Here is a 22583-nt window from a genome sequence, read left to right on the forward strand (position 1 = left end):
ACTCCAATACTCATGCGAAGAGTTGACTCATTAGAAAAGACCCTGATGCTGGGAGGGATTGGGGGCAGGAGGGGAAGGGGACGACAGAAGATGAGACAGTTGGATGGCATCACCAACTCGATGGATGTGAGTTTGAGTGAACTCCAGGAGTTGGTGATGGACAGGGAGGCCTGGCGTGCTGCAATTCATGGGGTCACAAAGAGTCGGACATGACTGAGCGATTGAACTGAACTGAACTGAACTAAACGTTAAGTTATAGCTTCATCCAACAGCATTCCAAGTAAAAAAGTTTATTATATCTCTTAAATTTAAACTTTATATTTATTTTTATTTTTTTGGAGATGTTGCACAGCATGTAGGAATCCATTTCATCTGGTGTGAAAGTCCTAACCACTGTACCATCAGAGAATTCCCAATACCTCTTAATTTTTAAGAGTCTCATTTTTATTTTCACCCCGACCTTGAAGTAGGCAATGTAAACCTTAACATCTCCATTTTGCTAGTGAGAGGCAGTTATTAAATGACTTGGCTCAACTCACATAACTGCTGAGAGAACTGGAAAACACGAATTGAGGTCCCCTGACATCTAATTCAGTGTTCATTAGTCACATCTGTATGATATTAATACTTATTGTAGAGGGAAACGAGACAAACATGACTCCTAAACATCACCGAAAAGGGGAAAGAGCAGTCTTTTCACCCTGATCATGGGGAAATAAATGGCTAGAAGACAGAATATGTCATGAAGTTATAGGATGCTATAATGATTAAGGTGGCAGAATGGTCCACGTACACCTGTGCCAGAAATCCCTTCCCAAGGCTAATTTGCAGAGCACCCTTATATACCTCAATTGGCGGTTCTTGGCACAGACCTCAAGTGTGTCATCCTCTCTCATGCTTCAGTGGTCTTGTGTATGATATTCTCTTCACTTGGAACTCCCTGCCCTCCTTGTGTACCAAAGCCAATCTCTATTCATACTTAAGTGTCCAAGCAGACCTCTTTCCATGAAACCTTCCCTCACATCCCTTAGCAGACTTTGATGTTAGGTTTTCTAAACTCCCATGGCACTTCGAATATGATAGCTCCTTGTCACCTTGGATTATAACTTTCTACTAACTATGCACTAGACTACAAACCCCTGACAGTGGTGATTGGGTCTTTCTTATGTTTCTACTACACCTAACTCAATGCCTGTCACATAGTAACCCAATTAGAGGAAGCAATTTTAACGAAATCAAGTCAGCAGAGATAAGTTCTTCTCTTCTCTAAAACTACGCATTGTTTTCAGGTGATTAAGCAAGACATTATGAAAGAGGCTTTATCCTTCTAAAGGGGTTCAGAACAAGCCTCCCCAAAATGTACCACTTTTGTATAAGGATTATTTTGAGCAAAAGGCAATCAAGATTCTGCAGGCTTCAAAAGTTTCAAAAGAAACTTCTACTACTCCCTTATGTATCTAGAGGAATTAAAATTGGGGGTCTTTTCCAGAATAAGTGATTACCAGAGATAAATGTTATCTTAGTGGCCCACTGTATATCAGAGTAAACACCTAATTACTCAAAATCTGGACTTCCCATGTGGTGTTAGTAGGAAACAACCCACCTGCCAATGCAGGAGATGTAAGCGATGCAGGTTCAATCCCTGGGTTGGGAAGACCTTGGAGGAGGGCATGGCAACCCACTCCAGTATTCTTGCCTGGAGAATCCCACAGACAGAGGAGCCCGGTGGACTATAGATCACACACATACCTAAATGAGGCCTTTTGGTATCTGTGTGACAGACATTGTATGTGCCTACGAGGGTGCCTAGAATGGTCAGTACTCTCTGTGATGGAAGTCAGGACAAAAAATGTTGCTTGCCATTTCAGTAAGCACAGAATGCTGCCCTCCATCAAGCCATCAGCTGCTGCACTGCCCTGACAGTACACCCTGAGGGGAATTCAGGATGGAGAAAAACAGGATACTTATCTAAGGAATAAGTCAATGAGCCCAGACTCCTACATCTTCTTTTGCACAGAAAAGCACTAAAATCATTAACTTGAGATGTCCGGTTTTTTTAGTAGTAGTAATCTTTTGACCTTCAGTTACAAGCTCATTTTTTTCAGTAAAAATTCCTATATATCTTGACTCCTCCCTTACCTCAATGAAACAGTTCCTCAGAGCTCTCTGAGAGGCTATCCCCTGGGCTACAGTCCTCAGTAAGGTCCCCCAATAAAACATAAATCACAATTTTTAGGTTGTGATTTCTTCAGTCAACAGATGCTTGGAGGAGTGACTGAATAACTGAGCTGAGCAAAGGAAATAGCTACTACAAGGAAGGGAAACACCAATTATCATCTGTCTAAGTCAGGATAGTATGGGTAAAGCTAGAAACTGAGGAAATGCATTTCACTGGTTAATCACCAGTGAACACTGGTGACAGTTTAGACCAGTGAGCACTGAAAAATGAAAGAGTGTCTCCTAGAACCAGTCATTTCTACAGACTGCTAACTGAAAAGGATAAAAGTATAGTCTTTGGATACTTACATCCTATTAAATTATTGTAACCAGTGATGATAAAATAGCAAATCACAAAATCCAATGTTGACAATAACTGCTCCACTAGATCGAACAACAATAAAAAATAAAACAGTGTATTCAACCAAGCAAGCCATGGCACATCACCAATACCTAGTAATTCAAAAGTTATGCTGAGAAGTCACGAGTAAAATACACAAGTGAAGCACAAGAGGGCCCAACGTTAACAAGCCCCTCCAACTTTAGAAATAGAGAAAAATATACATATTTGATTAAATACCTATGAAGCTTCTGTTTCAATATGAAAATGATCATTTTGGCTTAAGAAAATGTCTCAAATCCCTCTCTCACCCCATTGCCTGGCCTTCCCCCTTATGCAATGGGCAGGGTAGAAATGGCAAAGATATTAACATAATGAACAACATAAAGAATAAAAGACAAAGCAGTTCCCCATAGGAAAGAGCTGATTCACAATAGTTTAGCATGTTCATAGGGTTAGGGAAAAGGGGCGATGGCTTCTGCAGCTGTGAGGGCTCACTGACAGAGGATCATTAACCACTATCTTCCATGTGTTCTGGGCCATTGTTACAAAGGCTGGAGGTTTCTTTTTAAACAACAGTAATGTGGTCTTAAAAAAGGGAGTTAGTGTTTTGCTAACACTGGAGCTGAATTTTGCCACTGGGACATAGAAATACAATGTATAACTCCCTATGGACTAGTTAGAAATACAAGAGTCATAAAAGCTTCTAGGATCCTGAATCTAAAGGAAAGACTGGCTCAGAAGCCATAGAGAACAGTCAGCAGCCAGGGAAACAGACAATAACAATTAAAGGAATAAGTCCCACAACAATGAAAAATTGGTAGCAAAAAAACAGAACTGTGTATTAACTAATCACACAACAGCCAAGAGTAAATCTGACCTGCCATCTTTTCTAATCTGAAATTTATACTTAATTATGCCTTCTCTATTGCTTTCATCATCTCAACCTTCCACGACTCCAGACTGTAAGGAGATCCAACCAGTCCATTCTAAAGGAGATCAACCCTGGGATTTCCTTGGAAGGAATGATGCTAAAGCTGAAGCTCCAGTACTTTGGCCACCTCATGCGAAGAGTTGACTCATTGGAAAAGACTCTGATGCTGGGAGGGATTGGGGGCAGGAGGAGAAGGGGACGACTGAGGATGAGATGGCTGGATGGCATCACGGACTCGATGGACGTGAGTCTGAGTGAACTCTGGGAGATGGTGATGGACAGGGAGGCCTCACATGCTGCGATTCATGCAGTCGCAAAGAGTCGGACATGACTGAGCGACTGAACTGAACTGAACTGTGTCGATATAGACTCCACTTTCAAGGTCTCTTCAACCCCAGCCCTTTTATCAGTAAATTGAAGGTTCTTGCTTTGTTGCAAAAGAATTTGGAGATGAAGTGATAGGTAAGAACTGGATTTATTCAGAGAGAAACACACTCCACAGGCAGAGTGTAGGCCATCTCAGAAGGTGAGAGAGAGCCTCAAAATATGGCATGGCTAGTTTTTATGGGCTGGCTAATTTCACAGGTTAATGAGTGGGAGGTGTATTTCAATTATTTGGGGGAAAAGGCAGGGATTTCCAGGAATTGGGCCATGACCCACTTTTTGACCTTTTATGGTTGGCCTCAGAAGTGTCATGGCACTGGTGGGTGTATCATTTAGCATGCTGATATATTACAACAAGCACATAATGAGGCTCAAGGTCTACTGGAAATTGAATCTTCCACCATCTTGGACTCAGCTGGTTCTAACCAGTCTCTGTCATGTCCTATGGCCATATCATTCTTTCAAATGCTGTGCCCTGCTCCCTTCCCTCCTGTTTCAGCCCTACCTTATTTATTCAACCCTATTTCCCATTATAAGCCATCCCAGAGTTTCACACAACTGGGAAACACAGAACTCTTTACCCAGAACTTCCATGGGAGTTACACTTTTTTTTAAAAAAGTTACAACTTATAATTTCTGTGTATTCAAGAGAAGTCACACAGACATGTTACACAGAAACAGTTCAGGGAATGGAGGTCCAGGGCAAAGGGAAATTAGCAGAGGTTTTCCTTGTCCCCAGATAATCTTCCCCTACAGGGCCAACTCTCCCTTCAATAAACTTTCTTCCAACTCTTCTGCCTACCTCACCTCTCCTCATTGTTTGCTCTGTACCACTGCTAGAAATTCCAGCAATTACAGGTTCGTTTTAGCTAAATAGAAGTTTGTTGAAATTGTACCAAGTACAACTGCTGGGATGAGGTAGGTATCAGTTTTTCACACCTTGGTGTGAATGCATTCAGTCAAATTTCTTCAAATAGCATAGAGCTGATGACCTCAGGGAATGGGGAAGGCTGGTAGTGAGAGGGAGCCTTCTGGAATCATGGCAACCTTGGGCAGGGTGCTATTTGAGGGAAGTTGGCAAGAGGCCTTGCTGGATAGAGAAACTTGACTAGAGATAGAGAAAGAGAAACTGAGATAGAGAAAGCTGCAAAAAGGGTCACAGGAGAACAACACAGCTCAACTTCCAGCACCACGGTGTCTCCAAGTCCAGAATCTACCACACCTTTCCAGATCCCCTGCTGCCAGACCCTGGAGCCTGAACTAGTACTGCCCATGGACTCAAGCAGGTTAAATACAGTGTCTGCGGCAGGGCCAGAAACCTCACCATCATGTATATGATGTATTCTGTCCAGACAAATGATCTGTAAATAAACCTTTAGAATTCATGTCATTGATAGGTTGGGAAATACACGTACTTTTTTTTGGCTGCACTGCAAGCATGTGGGACCTAAGTTCCCTGGCCAGGGATTAAACCCGCAGCCCCTGCAGTGGAAGTCCAGTCTTAACTATTGAACTACCAGGGAAGTACCCATACTTTTCAACATATATCTCCTCTCCTCCAATACACACACTCTTGGCAGGTGGTCGCTTCTATTTTAGAGATGCTGTTTTTTCCTGTCGCCATCCATTCAAGAAACTTGACTGAACTCAAGTGAACACTGCCTTTGCCTGGATTGTGGCTGTTCCTCTGCTCTTAAGTTCCAAATCAAACTCTACCTAATTTTGATTCTCCAACACTCACCAAATGCCCTCTTTTTAAAACTCTTGCAGCACTCACCTCAGCCTCTGAAATAAAGACTGAAAGCTAACTTTCCACAGGCAGAGGCCATTCATTCACCCTCCCAAACAAATAATAAGCATCTACTTCTGTCGTATTTAGGCTGGAAGTTCAAACCAGAGTAAGTCCAGCTTCTTACAAACCTAAAGGTGGCCAGAGCACAGGGAACATCAAGTACAGTCACAATACAACATGAGATACACTACAGTGGAGGTGACATGAACACACATGGAGAGCCCTAACTGAGCAGGGAATCAGGCAAGTTTCATGGAGGTGACACCTGAGCTGAGTTTTTAAGAATAAGCAGGGATAGGTCAGGCAGTCAAGAGACATAGAGGGATTGGTGAGGAGAGAGGCTAATTTGTTAAGACTCAACTGCAATTATGACAACATAAAGTCTTAAACTAAACTAGCAGTGGGGGATATTCAAAAAAATTTTAGGAGATAAATAGACAGGACTTACTGATTGGAGATGATGATAGTGGCTAACATGTGGATCAATTACCATGTACTAAAACAGTGTTATAAATGCCTTACTCACTAAACAATTTAACTTATCTTTACTATGATCTTATAATGTAGGTACTGTTAATATCCCCATTTTACAGAAAAGTAAGGAATAGGAAAATCAAGTGACATGAGCTAGACAATGAGTAAACTCCTGAACTGAAATTTGACTTCAAGCAGGATAGCTCCAAAGACCACCACTTAAACCATACACTATCTTTAAATGTGAGGTTGTGAAGGAGAGGGGAGCCCAGGACAGAGAGAGAGAATGGTCAAGTCAGAAAGGGCCACAATCTATGGAACTTGAATACATTATCTGTTGCATTTATTATTTCTGCTCCTGGTTCCTAATGTCAAAAGCAAATTCCTCTGTTCATTTTCTTTCTATATGTTCTAGTATTTTCTTAGATAGACTGGTAATCCAAAGGTACCTAGTCTTGACCTCTGCCTGTTCTCATTTTTTTTTTTTGCACTTGGCATATTCAGCCTCTTCCTAAAATGATTTACCTTGCTGGCATATCTCCCTTTTTAGGCTGACAGTATCCAAAAACACATCTTACTCATCTTTGATAAACAGCATCAAGTACCTAACATGTATTCAGTAAATATTAATTGGCTTGAACATAGAGTAGCAATGATTCTTGAAGTTCCCTATTCCTCAGTCATCTGTATGGACTTTGTCATCTCATTCCTACCTTTATTAGTTTTTTCTTCTTTAAATCAACTCTTTAAAAATTAACGTTTATCTTAAAGGGAAAATGCTATACTTATTACTGCAAATGGAAAACTGCTATAATGTACCACAATGAAAAGGCAACAGCAAAAACAGACACAACTCCTAAAACAAGAAATGCTTGCTTGTACACAAATCAACACCATCCTATTCCCCACATAGTGCCTCACACATGCTATGGAGTACAGTGAGGTTTTTTCCTATTGAAGTGAAATTTACATACCATAATTAACAATTTTATATTGAACAACTCAATGGCAACTAGCACATTCTGAATGGGGGGCAACTTAGACTTCTATCTTGTCCTCAAATATTTTCATCACCCCCAGATAAAAACCCATATCCATTAAGCAGCTGCTCCTTATCCTCCCATGCCTGCAGCCACTGGCAACTACCAATATACATTCTGTCTCAATGGATTTATCTATTTTGATATTTCACATAAATGGAGTCATAAATTATGTGATCCTTTGTGCCAAGCTTCTTTTACTGAGCATAACGTTTTGGAGGTTCATCCACAACGTACAGAGTATCAGTACTTCATTTCTGTTTATGGTGAAATATTACATTGTACGTCTAAACCACAATTCGTTTAGCCATTCATCCATCCATGGACATTTGAGCTGCTTCCCTCTTTGGCTCTTGTGACTAGCTGTGAACATGCATGTACATGCATTTGTTTGCCTACCTGTTTTCCTTTCTCCTGGGTATATACCTAGGAGTGGAATTTCTGGGTCATATGTTTAATGTTTTGAGGAAACTTTAGGGTAGATTTTGTATAGCATACTCTTTTTGTGTTTCAAAATAACACATGGAATTAGAAGATTTCACACCAGGATGTGTGTGTCCAAACAAATGACATGTAAGGAAAGAGGCACATTCTTATCAAGCTTATGAAAACACAAATTTTAGATACTTTTCATCATATTTCTACACTAGTTGTTTTCTTGGCAGTTAGTCCCTTTTCATCAGTAGCAGATGGTTCAGGCAATTACTAAATTAGGTCTTCATATCTGAAAATACATGACTGATTTCATCAAAATCATGCTCTAGTATGAGCATTTCCTTCACAGTCTAGCACCTTTACATTTTAGAAATTCCATTTTATCCCCTGATCAGTGCTAGTTCAACAACAAAATAGCGGGGAGGGAAAAAGCAACCAAATCTAGAGCATAGGCTTAATTCCAATTCACAATAACATTTCTGACAAATACTCTGTAGACTTAAAAGTCACCATTTCCTGGATATAAAGTTTTGCTCTCTCCTTGAAGTAACTGCAGCCACGCATTGTCAGGCATGCCTGAGCACAGCACTAGTGATGCAGGTGGTGTGGAAGAGATGTTCTTGCTTGCTCTGATCTTGACTTCAGCAATAATATCCATGAAATCACAAGTGTAATACACCAGGCTTTTTTACCCTAATAAACATTAAAATGAACAACAAAACTATTGAAATTGAAAGTGTAAGCCTATGTACTGCCTGGAGTCTTTATACTGCCAGTAGCACACACACCATACTTCAGAAAACACTGCTCTGACAGGAGCTATTGTTTAAAACTGCATATGCTATACTCACATATTTTGTTTGCCAAGCAAACAGGAAGTTACTCACTCTCTTGTCTGCAAACTGACGAAGAACAAATGTCCAACTCAACACAAAGAGTTCTCAATAAGCACAACTCAACAAAGGAGTTCTTAAAAAATCTGAAGACTTAGACCTCTTGAGTTCCCAAGAGAAAGGTGAAGGATGTTAGGCGACCATCTCCTAGAATCCAAGCTATGAGGACACATGCTTCCAGGACTCATAGTCACTTGCACTTTGCAACATCTTCCACTGAGAGATGCACTCATCCTGTGATTTGAAAGAATCCTTTGTATTCAAAGAGCACCCACCTCTCATTTAAATAGCATGCTACCTTGCTTCCTGTGGTCAACTGCGTCACCCAAGTCCCACAGTGCTCAGTCATGTCCTACTCTTTGTGACTTTATGGACTGTAGTCCTCTGTCCATGGGATTCCTCAGGCAAGAGTACTGGAGTGGGTTGCCATGCCCTCCTTGGGGGATCTTCCTGACCCAGGGATCGAACCAACATTTCCTGCATCTTCTGCATTGCAGATAGATTCCTTACCACAGAGCCACTGTGGAAGCCCCACTGACACACTATCTACTGTCCAAAAACAGAGAAGAATTTTTAAACAAATCATTTCCTTTTTTTAATATAAAGATTATCATAGAGAGTCTTTATTCTTATTCTAAAGTGAAAGCATTTAACCAATTTTTCAAAAGGAGGTATCCATGGCTATATACAAAAACAAAATATACCTTCAAAGCTGCATAAAAAGTAGAATTTTCCAGTTTGAAGACTTTCACTGCTGAAAGTCTACTCACATATAACTGTGGGTGGAGGGTTGATGAAAAACAAATCCAACAAACAAAAATCTATCTTTAGGTCAAGTATTTTGAAAATTGGTCTAAGACATAATAAAATAACTTAAGAATATAAGAATAAATATAAAGATTAAATAGAATAATATATGTAAAGTACCTAGTACATGGCTCCTTTGTGTCACAGCAATTTAACAATTGGCAGCTTAGATCATCCAAGATCAGGTGGCTCTCCCTGCTCCTTGGAACTAAACCACAAATCCTCTGGCCACAATTAAATTACAAGTGTCAGGGCTCCCATAATTCTATTTGTTCCCCTATTTTAGCACCCACCATATTCTACCTCATCTAATAATTATATGTATTTGTATATCTATTTTATTAGGTTGCAAGCACCTCTGAAGGCTCCTTAAATCTTAAAAGAAAATGCAACTAAAACCACTTAATAAATGTGAATACTACTACCCTATTTTTGTATGATACCCTACTAATTACTGGAGAAGGCAATGGCACCCCACTCCAGTACTCTTGCCTGGAAAATCCCATGGAGCCTGGTGGGCTGCAGTCCATGGGGTTGCTAAGAGTCAGACACGACTGAGTGACTTCACTTTCACTTTTTACTTTTATGCATTGGAGAAGGAAATGGCAGCCCACTCCGGTGTTCTTGCCTGGGAGAATCCCAGGGACGGGGGAGCCTGGTGGGCTGCCGTCTATGGGGTTGTGCAGAGTCGGACACGACTGAAGTGACTTAGCAGCTACTAATTACAAAGCACTTTCATGTCCTTGATTTCATTAATTAATCATCTTTCATTATCTTTGCCTCACCAAGAAGGAAACTGAAACCTAGGGAGGTCAAATGATAGCTTATTAAAAGCAAAGCTTGGCTTAGAAATAGAGTTTACAGAAGCAAATAGGGAGAGAAAGGGAGAAGAGTGACTAAGATATTTCCCAAAAGGATATGTGGAATGTGTGGTCTTGGTTTTTTCAACTACAGACACAATAGATCATCTTTTAAGAATCACCTTGCAATTGATACATGGTGGTTCAGAGGGACCTTGAACTGGTTGCATCTGCCTAGGCCTAATCAGGAAAGAAACCAAACAATAATTTGAACTGAGAGTTTCACAAAAAGAATTATTAGCTGTGACAGGGGATTTGCATAACAGGGAACTGGAGTGATGAGCAATTGACTAGTGCTAAGTAAAGCCAATTCTAAAAAATACAGGAATGTCATATGTCAGGAACAACTATTACCCCTAAGGCTGATATAAAGCATGCAAGTAAGAGATCTCTCCCTCAAGGCTAAGTGTCCAAGGAAGTACCCAACCCAGGGCCAAGATCCAGACCTTATGTGGAGAGGACACAGCTTGCGGAAGGGCAGAGAAGTTGCTATGGTGCTCATCTTTGGAATTTCTGGAAAAATGTGGCAGCTTTGGACATTTTCAGAAATTTCAAAGATGGGCCTATTATTTGGGACACACCCAAGATGCACCCTCTAGAAAGTATCTGACCAGAAGCACTCTGACACAACACTGTCTAAGGGGACACTGGCAAAAAGTACTGCCAACTGAGGGAAGAAATTGAGCACTAGAGAAGATACCCAATTTGCCTGAACAGTACTGAGCAAGCCCACAGGAACCAGGAAGCAAAACCCTCTCCTCCTGCTATGTCTTTCCAGAACCCTATACTAACAAAACTTCAGTGTCAAGTGGTAAAGAAAGCAAACAGTTAAAAGCCTCAGATCTATGTCCACAGAGCAGGCAAAAAGGGTGAATTTGAATCTGAGGGTCAATTAATCAATAACTAGCACACTGGTTAACTGAGAAATACTGTTTGTAAGTAAGTAAGAGTCAAATTACAGCACAGCTAGCTACAATAATTGCTTTACAAAGTCTGCATTCTGAACAAATTTGCTAGAATGAGAATTATGTAGCTGTGTTGTTTTGATTCTATTACTTCATGCTATATAAAAGACAAGCTGATGTATACCAACTCATATCCACTTATGAGGTTATAATTAGGTTAAAACGCCTTCACAAAATTTTGAAGGCAGAGTATTAGACTTTTACCTATGCAATCTAACTGGCCAGGATGCTGAAGAAGAGAACCTTAAAAGATATGTAGAATAAAAAGGTAAAATCACCTCTCCATCCAGAAACCAGAGTGGACAATGATACACAATGAATGTGTAGTATGAGAGAGAATATACTGTAACTATGGAATTGTTCCTAAAATAATGATTTTACCTGTTTAGAGTGGTCTTTACTGTCAAAGTGCTTTCATAGCTGCTAACTCATTTTAAACTTGTAAGATGGAAAACTGTGAGCACATTTGGTGGACAGGAACAAACCACAAATACTAAAAATTATTCAGGTAACCTAAGCTCACATAGTAATTTGTCATTGCCCTTCCTCAAGAGATCTCCTTACAGAGTCTAAAGTCCACTTAGCTTTTTGACCAAACAAATGCATCCAAGAGGTTCTTTAAGGCTAAAACCAATCCCTATCAGAGAATCTCAACCTATCACTGGTTATTACAGGGTGTTTTCTACTGCAACTTTCTCTCTTCTTCTAATCTCCTAAAAATGCTATAAAATAAACTTAATTTCAATTTACTTTGATCAAATGTATATTTGAGGGGGACTTCCCTGGTAGTCCAGTAGTTAAGACTTTACCTTACAATGCAGGGGGTGCGGGTTTGAGCCCTGGTCAGAGAACTAAGATCCCACATGCCTTATGACTGGCCAAAAGACCAAAACATAAAACAGAAGCAATACTGTAACAAAGTCAATAGACTTTATAAAAAAAAAGTATATTTGAGGAATCTTGCAACCTGCAGAAATTACATTATCATTGACTAGCTGCTAAGTCACTTCAGTCGTGTCCGACTCTGTGTGACCCCATAGACAGCAGCCTACCAGGCTGCCCCATCCCTGGGTTCTCCAGGCAAGAACACTGGAATGGGTTGCCATTTCCTTCTCCAATGCATGAAAGTGAAAAGTGAAAGTGAAGTCGCTCAGTCGTGTCCGACTCTTCGCGACCCCATGGACCCTACCAGGCTCCTCTGCCCATGGGATTTTCCAGGCAAGAGTACTGGAGTGGGGTGCCATCATTGACTAGAGATGAGCATAAAAGTAAAGCTATGTTCACTTCAATGGTGTTCAGGGGAGTGTTTTCCCATGCTTTTTGAGTTTTGTGGACCAGCGAAATGTCAAAAACATCTTGGGGTCCTACAAAGGGTAGCCAACTTTATTTTGCAAAGCAGGAATACTTTCAAAGGCAACTATTAATCCATGACCATTTATCCATAGTTTCAAAATCCAAACAATTGGAAATCAAATGGTTCTTTTTTTGTTCTTGCCTTTGACTCAACTCATTTGGCAGCAAAATCTGAACTGACCTGAACTCATCTGGCAGTGAAACCTGACATGAACAAACCGGAGGCTATCCACAGGTTTTTCTATCTCACTTAGTATAAATATTCTTGCATTTCACTGCAGAAATATTACTCTGATTATGGGTGTCAACTCAGCTCCTACCAGGGCTGTTATGTAATATAGGAGACATGTAGTCTATTACCTGTCTGAAAAAAGAACCTAAATTCTGAAACACACCTTGCTTTAAGGTTTTCAGATAATAAGGGTACACAAACTCTCATCACCATCATTTCATTAAAGAAAAAGCAAACAGATATTTTAACAACTCAAAAGAAAAAAAGGTAATATCAGAATAAAGGATGGTTCTTTACAAACAATAAATTCAGCTTTCTGGGAGAAAAAAAAAACATGAAATGGTTGTCTTTTTATTTCACTTCAGACCTGTGACAATACCCATAACAAAGCAGCTTTCATGTGCTAACAAGCATCTGGGACCTACTACCAGTGAAGACTCTGCTCAGGTGTCTCCATGCTCACTGCAAGTAGAGAAAAAAGCCCGCACAGCTGTGAAGACCCAGCACCGCCAAAAATAAATAAAAATTATTAAAAAGAGATGGTCTTTGGAATCTTTTTGTAGTCTGGGACAGGACAGTCATTCCAGGATGGGACCACGCTAAGCCATTCTATGATAACTTTTGGCCACAGCAAAAGAACCAGTGGTCATGTGGAATTTTAAATATTTATAAAATTTAAATTTAATGGAATTTTAAAATGTTTTTCCCCCTTAAACTGCCTTTAGCGAACAGATTAGAATGTTCTGGCATCTTTGGACCAAATCGAACTGAAAAGGTTCTTTGATTTTTAAAGAATTAATGTAACTGAATGAACATGTATATACAAAAATAAATCTAAAAAAATCTAAACATACATCCTGATTGTGAGAACAGTGCACAAGCTGGGAGGAAAACCCACTAGTAAATCATCTTGTTGCTTAAGACTCTTACAGCTTTTGTAGATTGCTTCTTTCTGAGTACCACCTCTTCCTGGAACAGTTTGATGTATTAAAAAAAAAAAAAAAAACTAGAGTACTCAGACATGTCAAATTTAATCCCTGTAGATGCTACTGAATCAAGTGTCCTACAGTTTAAGAGAGATCATTTACTCTCTCCTACAAGGGCCACCATCTGCATCTATAAACAAGGCAATAAATTGTTCAGTTCAACAACATTTAATGATCCTCTACTTTGCATAAGTCACTGGTTTAGATGCAGGCAATAGAAGGCTAGAAAGGATCATGTCATTTTCATCATGGACTCCACAGTCTAGTCCAGAGAGACTATTAAGAAAGTAATTATTATGCCACATGCTAAGTGATCTGATTGATGCGCAAACACAGTGCAATCGAATATCATGTAGTTCAGCTGGAGGCAGGGAGTAGAGTTCACAGATCCAGCAAAAACAAAGGCACAGAGGGTCTGAATAAAAGGAAGGAGGCCTTAATCACAAAAGACTATGGCCTTTCCTCTTGTGTACCGTATTGCCTCTTTACATTCATCCTTCTATGTATTTCAAAATATAAATAACTCCATACTATAAATCAGAGGAAAGGAAATCAAAGATAAAGATGAGAATAAATTATTGATGAGAATAAATCTGATGCTCATGAAATATCAGATACTCTTTTTGCCCCCCATCATTTGGTACCTGTGCCTACCTGGTGCTCTGAGCACATGCTTTATTACCTATTAGGTAACCAACATTATCACAGCAATATGAAAGAATGTGGCACGTTTGGCAAAGGAAAAATAGACGGTACAGCAATAGCATAGGTTATAAGAATGAGAAGTGGCAGAAAATGGGGCTAGAAAGACAGCTTGGGAGCCCAATATGAAGGGCTTTCTATACCATGCTAAGGAAATCCGAATTTTTGAACTCGTGTCTTTAACCTTCAATAACCAGGAAGAGGTTACTATGTAATGTGTTTAAAAATTACCCCCATTCAAAAATGGTTATTATGATGAAGAAGTCATGATTCTATGTTATCTGAAAAATCATCTTATTTCCAACTGCGTCATTTTCTGACATTGTATTTCCACAGATACGTCGAATAAAAATCCAATCAGAAATAATCACTAACTAGTAAGCTAATGAATATTAATCTAAAAAAAACTCAAGTTGACAAGCAAAAATACCATAAAATATAATGAAGAAAATGTGCATGGTGATTGCATAAAGACACTCTTTATAATAAAAACAACAGGGGCTTCCCTGACAGCTCAGTGGTAAAGAATCCACCTGCCCACTGCAGGAGACATGGGTTCGATCCCCAAGCCAGGAAGATCCCACATGCTGTGGAGCAACTAAACCTGTGTGCCACAACTACTGAAGCCCAAGTGCCCTAGAGCCCGTTCTCCACAAAGAGAGAGGCCACTACAGTGAGAAGCCCACACACTGCACCTAGAGGGCAGCCCCTGCTCACCACAACTAGAGAACAGCCCATGCAGCAACAAAGTCTCAACACAACCAAAACTAAATAATTTCTAAAAAGCATTTAAAATGTGTGCAAAACAACAAAACGTGTGTGAGATAACTAAACATCCAATAGAAAGGGAGTAATAGTTAACAATTTAGTTTGTGAGGAAAAAAAAAAGTGACAACTGAACAGTCAAAATAAAGTTCACGTCCCTCTGCCTCCTGAACAGTCTGGTCAGAAAGCTCTAAGTAGGGCCAAGCAAAGTAGGTGTCCTCTGGTGAGGGCAGGGGGGCAGGGTATGAAGAAGGCCCTTTATGGGGCTTCAGAGGATAAAGAAGGTGTTACTGCAGGGAAGCAATATCAAGGAGGGGCCTGGCATGGCAAGTTGAATTCCAAACAAAATGAGGACAGTATTCACGCAGGGAAAGAGCAGCCACAGTCAGACCGTAGAACTGGAGGCCAACTTCCTGGGAGGGAGAGGGCAGGGTGCATCAATAGGACACAGACTGCATATGGCACTGGCCAAGCAACAGAAGGCACATTTCTTTTTGGCCTTGCCACACAGCTTGTGGGATCTCAGTTCCCCAACAAAGGACCAAACTGAGGTCCTCAGCAGTGAAAGCACCAAGTCCTAACAGCTGGACTGAATTCCCCAAGGAGACACATTTCCTACTATTAGAAATTCAGGGGTGAAAACATGGAAAGGCAGGAAGCCAGAATGAACTATGGTGTTGTATCAGAATTTGAGGTATTGAAAGGAACTCATGGCTTTCAACATAACGAAATAAAGATGTAAAGTTTTACATGTGTGTTATACACACACACACATATATTTTCTAGCTCTGCTCACTGACAGGGCCCAGGAACAGCAATACTCTGATAGCAGTGAACAAACACAGCACACAGATTTTGCTTCTAGAAACAATTCTCCACTAAAAGGAACCAGGATGACTGGCAGAGAAAGTATATTTTGGTTCTAGAAACAATTCTAGATGAACACTTAGAAACCAACATGGATGGGCTCCTACTGACCAAATCTGGGAACATTTGGCATCAAAATATACAACCTATTATAACTCTTTGGACAACACTGGAACCTATGACTCCATACCAACACAAATAAATAAATTATTACAAAACGTGATGAGTTCTAATTATAAGAAATGCAAATGAAAATCACAAAAAGGCATCATTTCACACTGGTCAGAATGACTAGCCTAAAAAAAAAAATCTACAAATAATAAATGCTGGAGAGGGTATGGAGAGAAGGAACACTCCTACACTGTTGGTGGGAATGTAAATTGGTACAGTGACTTTGGAGAACAATATGGAGGTTCCTTAAAAAACTAAAAATAGAGCAACGATATGAATTTTCACTGGAAGGACTGATGCTGAAGCTGAAGCTCCAATACTTAAACCACCTGATGCAAAGAGCCGACTCATTAGAAAAGATCCTGATGCTTGGAAAGATTGAATGCAGGAGGAGAAGGGGATGACAGAGGATGAGATGGTTGGATGGCATCACTGACTTGATGGGCATGAGTTCGACCAAACTCTGGGAGACAGTGAAGGACAGGGAAGCCTGGCGTGCTGTAGTCCACAAGGCTGCAAAGAGTCAGACATGACTTAGCGACTGAACAAAAATGATCCAGCAATCCCACTCCAGGGCATATAACCAGAAAAGACGAAAACTGTAATTTGAAAAGATACATGCAACCCACTGTCCATAGCAGCACTATCTACAATAGCCAAGACATGGGAACAATCCAAATGCCCATTAACAGACAACTGGCTTAAAGAAGATGTGGCATATATACATACTGGAATTTTACTTTGCCATAAAAAAGAATACAATATTGACATTTGCAGCAACATGGATGGACCTAGAGATGATCACACTAAGTGAAGGGAGTCAAACAGAGAAAGACATATTATATCTCTTATATGTGGAATTTAAAAATAACACAGAATTAGACTAACAGACACAAAAAGCAAACTTGTGATTACCAAAGAGGAAATAAAAGGGAGGAGGGATAAATTAGGAATATGGGCTTAACAGATACAAACCACATAAGATAGATAAGCAACAAGGATTTACTTCACAGTACAGGAAACTACCTTCAATATCTTAAAATAACCTATAATGGAAAATAATTTGAAAAAATATATTTATAACTGAATCACTTTACTGCACACCTGAAACTAATGCAATACTGCAAATTAAAATTTTACTATACTTCAAGATGGGAAAAAAGAAAGGTTGATGAGGAACAAGATATTTTTAGAGCCTTTAAGTACTATATGCCCAGAAATACTATTAATTAGAAAGGAGAGAAAAAGCAATTTTACCAGACAGCAGCTTAATCAAGTTAACATCACCAATACAGGACAAATTAAAATCATGTTTTACTTAACAGGATACAATGAGAATACAGTATCATTTCTGTGCAATTCCTGCTGATGAAGGAAGATCTGAATTTAATCATGACAAACCATTAGGACTAACTCAAACTGAAGGACATTCTACAAAATAATTGGTCTTCAGTCTTCAAAAGTGCCAATGCCATGAAAGTCAAGGAAAGACTGAGGAAGTGTTGCAAATGAAGAAAACTGATGGACCACGCAGAAGCGCGCTGGCTGCGACAGATGGCGCAGAAGCGTGGCTGAGAGGAGCTCCCCCTTGCACAAGCTCAGGGGCAGTGACTGACAGTGCCAGCCTGCATTGGCACAGGAGTGGCTGAGACGAGCTACCCCATGTCCGAGGTCAGGGACGGCGGATGAGACAAGCTACCCCACGTCCAAGGTCAGGGCGGCTGCCAAGACGAGCTAACCCAAGTCCAAGGTCAGGGGCAGTGGCCGAGACAAGCTACTGCACGCCTGAGGCCAGGGGTGGTGGCCAAGAGGAGCTACCTCCAAGATCAGAAGGAGCGGCTGTGAGGAGACACCACTCGTCCAAGATAAGGAGCAGTGGCTGTGCTTTGCTGGAGCAGCCGTGAGGAGATACCCCATGTCCAAGGTAACAGAAACCCAAGTAAGACGGTAGGTGTTGTGAGAGGGCATCAGAGGGCAGACACAGTGAATCGATAATCACAGAAAACTAGCCAATCTGATCACACAGACCACAGCCTGTCTAACTCAGTGAAACTAAGCCATGCCGTGTGGGGCCACCCAAGATGGACGTGTCATTGTGGAGAGGTCTGACAGAATGTGGTCCACTGGAGAAGGGAATGGCAAAACACTTCAGTATTCTTGCCTTGAGAACCCCATGAACAGTATGAAAAGGCAAAACGATAAGATACTGAAAGGGGAACTCCCCGGGTCAGTAGGTGCCCAAGATGCTACTGGAGATCAGTGGAGAAATAACTCCAGAAAGAATGAAGGGATGGAGCCAAAGCAAAAACAATACCCAGTTGTGGATGTGACTGGTGATAGAAGCAAGGTCTGATGCTGTAAAAGCAATATTGCATAGGAACCTGGAATGTTAGGTCCATGAATGAAGGCAAATTGGAAGTGGTCAAACAGGAGATGGCAAGAGTGAACGTCAACATTCTAGGAATCAGCGAACTAAAATGGACTGGAATGGGTGAATTTAACTCAGATGACTATTATATCTACTACTGTGGGCAGGAATCCCTTGGAAGAAATGGAGTAGCCATCATGGTCAACCAAAGAGTCCGAAATGCAGTACTTGGATGCATTCTCAAAAACGACAGAATGATCTCTGTTCGTTTCCAAGGCAAACCGTTCAAAATCACGGTAATCCAAGCCTATGCCCCAACCAGTAATGCTGAAGAAGCTGAAGTTGAAGAGTTCTATGAAGACCTACAAGACCTTTTAGAACTAACACCCAAAAAAGATGTCCTTTTCATTATAGGGGACTGGAATGCAAAAGTAGGAAGTCAAGAAACACCTGGAGTAACAGGCAAATTTAGCCTTGGAGTATGGCATGAAGCACGGCAAAGACTAATAGAGTTTTGCTAAGAGAGCACACTGGTTATAGCAAACACCCTCTTCCAACAACACAAGAGAAGACTCTACACATGGACATCACCAGATGGTTATAAGTATTAGGTTGATAAAAAGTGTTAGTGATAATAAAGTAATTGTAATTTCGGACCATGAATTGTAAATCATTATAACTAGAGGCTCAATCCCATCTTTATTAAACAAAATAGGATCCTTTACAATTAACACATTTTTGTCAATAAGAAATAAGTTTATTCCTGTAGCATAAAAGTCCATACTTCAGCATACAGTGAGGTCTTGGAAAGCATTTTCTGCCTCCTGCTGGTTGTGAAAGTATTTTCCCTGCAAAAAGTTGTTGAGATGCTTGAGGAAGTTGTAGTCAGTTGGCGAGAGGTCAGGTGAACATGGCGGATGATGCAAAACTTTGTTGCTCAATTCCTTCAACTTTTGAAGTGTTGGTTGTGTGATGGGCAGTCAGTCATTGTTGTGGAGAAGAATTGGGCCCTTTCTGTTGACCTGTGCTGGCTGCAGGCATTACAATTTTGGTGCATCTCGTTGAAATGCTCTGAGCATACTTCTCAGATGTATTGGTTTCACAGGGATTCAGAAAGCTGTAGTGGATCAGACTGGCAGCAGACCACCAAACAGTAACCATGACCTTTTTTTTTTGGTGCAAGTTTGGCTTTGGGACAAAATTCCATATAGTCAAAGCTATGGTTTTCCAGTAGTCATGTATGGATGTGAGAGTTGGACCATAAAGAAGGCTGAGCACTGAAAACTTGATGCTTCTGAACTGTTTGCTGGAGAAGATTCCTGAGAGTCCCTTGGACAGCAAGGAGATCTAACCAGTCAGTCCTAAAGGAAATCAGTCCTGAATGTTCTTTGGAAGGACTGATGCTGAAGCTGAAGCTCCAATACTTGGGCCACTTGATGCAAAGAACTGACTCATTGGAGAAGACCCTGATGCTGGGAAAGATTGAAGGTAGGAGGAGAAGGGAGCAACAGAGGATGAGACGGTTGGATGGCATCACTGTCTTGATGGACATGAGTTTGAGCAAGCTCTGTGAGTTGGTGATGGACAGGGGAGCCTGATGTGCTGCTGCAGTCCATGGGGTCACAAAGAGTCAGACATGAGTGAGAAACTGAACTGAATTTAACTGGCTTTGGGAAGTACTTTGGAGCTTCTTCTTGGTCCAACCAGTGAACTGGTCATTGCCAGTTTTCATATAAAATCCACTTTTCATCACATGTCACAATAAGATCAAGAAATGGCTTGTTGTTGTATAGTATAAGAAAAGATGACACTTTAAAATAATGATTTTTTTTAAATTTCTGGTCAGCTCATGAGGCAGTCACTGAGCTTTTTCACTTTTCCAATTTGCTTCAGATGCCAAGTGACCATAGAATGGTCAGTGTTGAGTTCTTGAGCAACTTTTCATGTAGTTGTAAACTGGTCATTGTCAACTTCCAAAGGTTGGTTACTATGCTCCTTATCTTCAAGGCTCTCATCTCCTTTGCAAAACTTCTTGAACTGCCACTGCACTATGCATTTGTTAGCAGTTCCTGGGCTGTATTCATTGTTGATGTTGAAAGTTATCTCCACTGCTTTATGACACATTTGAACTTGAATTAAAAAAAAATTGCTTGAATTTGCTTTTTGTCTAACATCATTTCTATTGTCTAAAATACATATAAAATAAATAGCTAGTAAAAAGTCATTAGCAAAAAAAACTGCACATTAAAATGATGTATAACACTACCACATTTATTTAAGAATATACTCTGGCTCAGACTGTAAAGAATCTGCCTGCAATGCAGGAGACCCAGGTTCGATCCCTGGGTTGCGAGTTGGGAAGAACCCCTGGAGAAGGAAATGGCAACCCACTCCAGTATTCTTGCCTGGAGAATTCCATGGACAGAGGAGCCTGGCGGGCTACAGTCCATGAAGTCTCAAAGAGTCAGATATGATTAGTGACTAACACTTTCTAATATCAAACAACAAATTTCAACAATGCAAAACTGCAACTACTTTTACACAAACCTAATACTATTTTATTGTATGCATGTACCAAAATTTATATTCAGTTCAGCCGCTCAGTCGTGTCCGACTCTTTGCGACCCCATGAATCGCAGCACACCAGGCCTCCCTATCCATCACCATCTCCCAGATTTCACTCAAACTCACGTCCATCGAGTCCGGTGATGCCATTCAGCCATCTCATCCTCTGATGTCCCCTTTTATCCTGCCTCCAATCCCTCCCAGCATCAGAGTCTATTCCAGTTAGTCAACTCTTTGCATGACGTGGCCAAAGTACTGGAGTTTCAGCTTTAGCATCATTCTTTCCAAAGAACACCCAGGACTGATTTCCTTTAGAATGGACTGGTTGGATCTCCTTGCAGTCCAAGGGACTCTCAAGAATCTTCTCCAACACCACAGTTCAAAAGCATCAATTCTTCAGTGCTCAGCCTTCTTCACAGTCCAACTCTCACATCCATACATGACCACTGGAAAAACCATAGCCTTGACTAGACAGACCTTTGTTGGCAAAGTAATGACTCTGCTTTTGAATATGCTATCTAGGTTGGTCATAACTTTACTTCCAAGGAGTAAGCGTCTTTTAATTTCATGGCTGCAGTCACCATCTGCAGGGATTTTGGAGCCCAAAAGAATAAAGTCTGACACTGTTTCCACTATTTCCACATCTATTTCCCATGAAATGATGGGACCAGATGCCATGATCTTTGTTTTCTGAATGTTGAGCTTTAAGCCAACTTTTTCACTCTCCACTTTCACAATCAGCAAGAGGATTTTTAGTTCCTCTTCACTTTCTGCCATAAGGGTGGTGTCATCTGCATATCTGAGGTAATTGATATTTCTCCCAGCAATCTTGATTCCAGCTTGTGCTTCTTCCAGGCCAGCATTTCTCATGATGTACTCTGCATAGAAGTTAAATAAGCAGGGTGACAATATACAGCCTTGATGTACTCCTTTTCCTATTTGGAACCAGTCTGTTGTTCCATGTCTAGTTCTAACTGTTGATTCCTGACTTGCATATAGGTTTCTCAAGAGGCAGGTCAGGTGGTCTGGTATTCCCATCTGTTTCAGAATTATCCAGTTTCTTGTGATCCACACAGTCAAAGGCTTTGGCATAGTCAATAAAGCAGAGATAGATGTTTTTCTGGAGCTCTCTTGCTCTTTTCATGGTCCAGTGGATGTTGGCAATTTGATCTCTGGTTCGTCTGCCTTCTCTAAAACCAGCTTGAACATCTGGAAGTTCACGGTTCATGTATTGCTGAAGCCTGGCTTGGAGAATTTTGAGCATTACTTTACTAGCATGTGAGATGAGTACAATTGTGCGGTAGTTTGAGCATTCCTTGGCATTACCTTTCTTTGGGATTGGAATGGAAACTGACCTTTTTCAGTGCTGTGGCCACTGCTGAGTTTTCCAAATTTGCTGGCATATTGAGAGCACTTTCACAGCATCATCTTTC

The 22583-nt window shown here is 40.6% G+C and overlaps 1 protein-coding gene and 1 long non-coding RNA gene across 3 annotated transcripts in view; both read right to left on the reverse strand.

Moving 5' to 3' along the window:
- Positions 1-22583, reverse strand: part of KLHL13 (kelch like family member 13) — a 201033-nt gene that overhangs the window by 76797 nt on the left and 101653 nt on the right. The window lies entirely within an intron of this gene.
- LOC120881428 lies at positions 212-18354 on the reverse strand. Its single transcript, XR_005725305.1, has 3 exons — positions 18342-18354; positions 15334-15337; positions 212-1657 (listed from the first exon to the last, which is right to left on the reverse strand). It is a non-coding gene; the product is annotated as an uncharacterized LOC120881428 (long non-coding RNA).

The sequence above is a fragment of the Oryx dammah genome, unplaced genomic scaffold (assembly GCF_014754425.2).
Source record: "Oryx dammah isolate SB20612 unplaced genomic scaffold, SCBI_Odam_1.1 HiC_scaffold_23, whole genome shotgun sequence".
NCBI lineage: Eukaryota > Metazoa > Chordata > Mammalia > Artiodactyla > Bovidae > Oryx > Oryx dammah.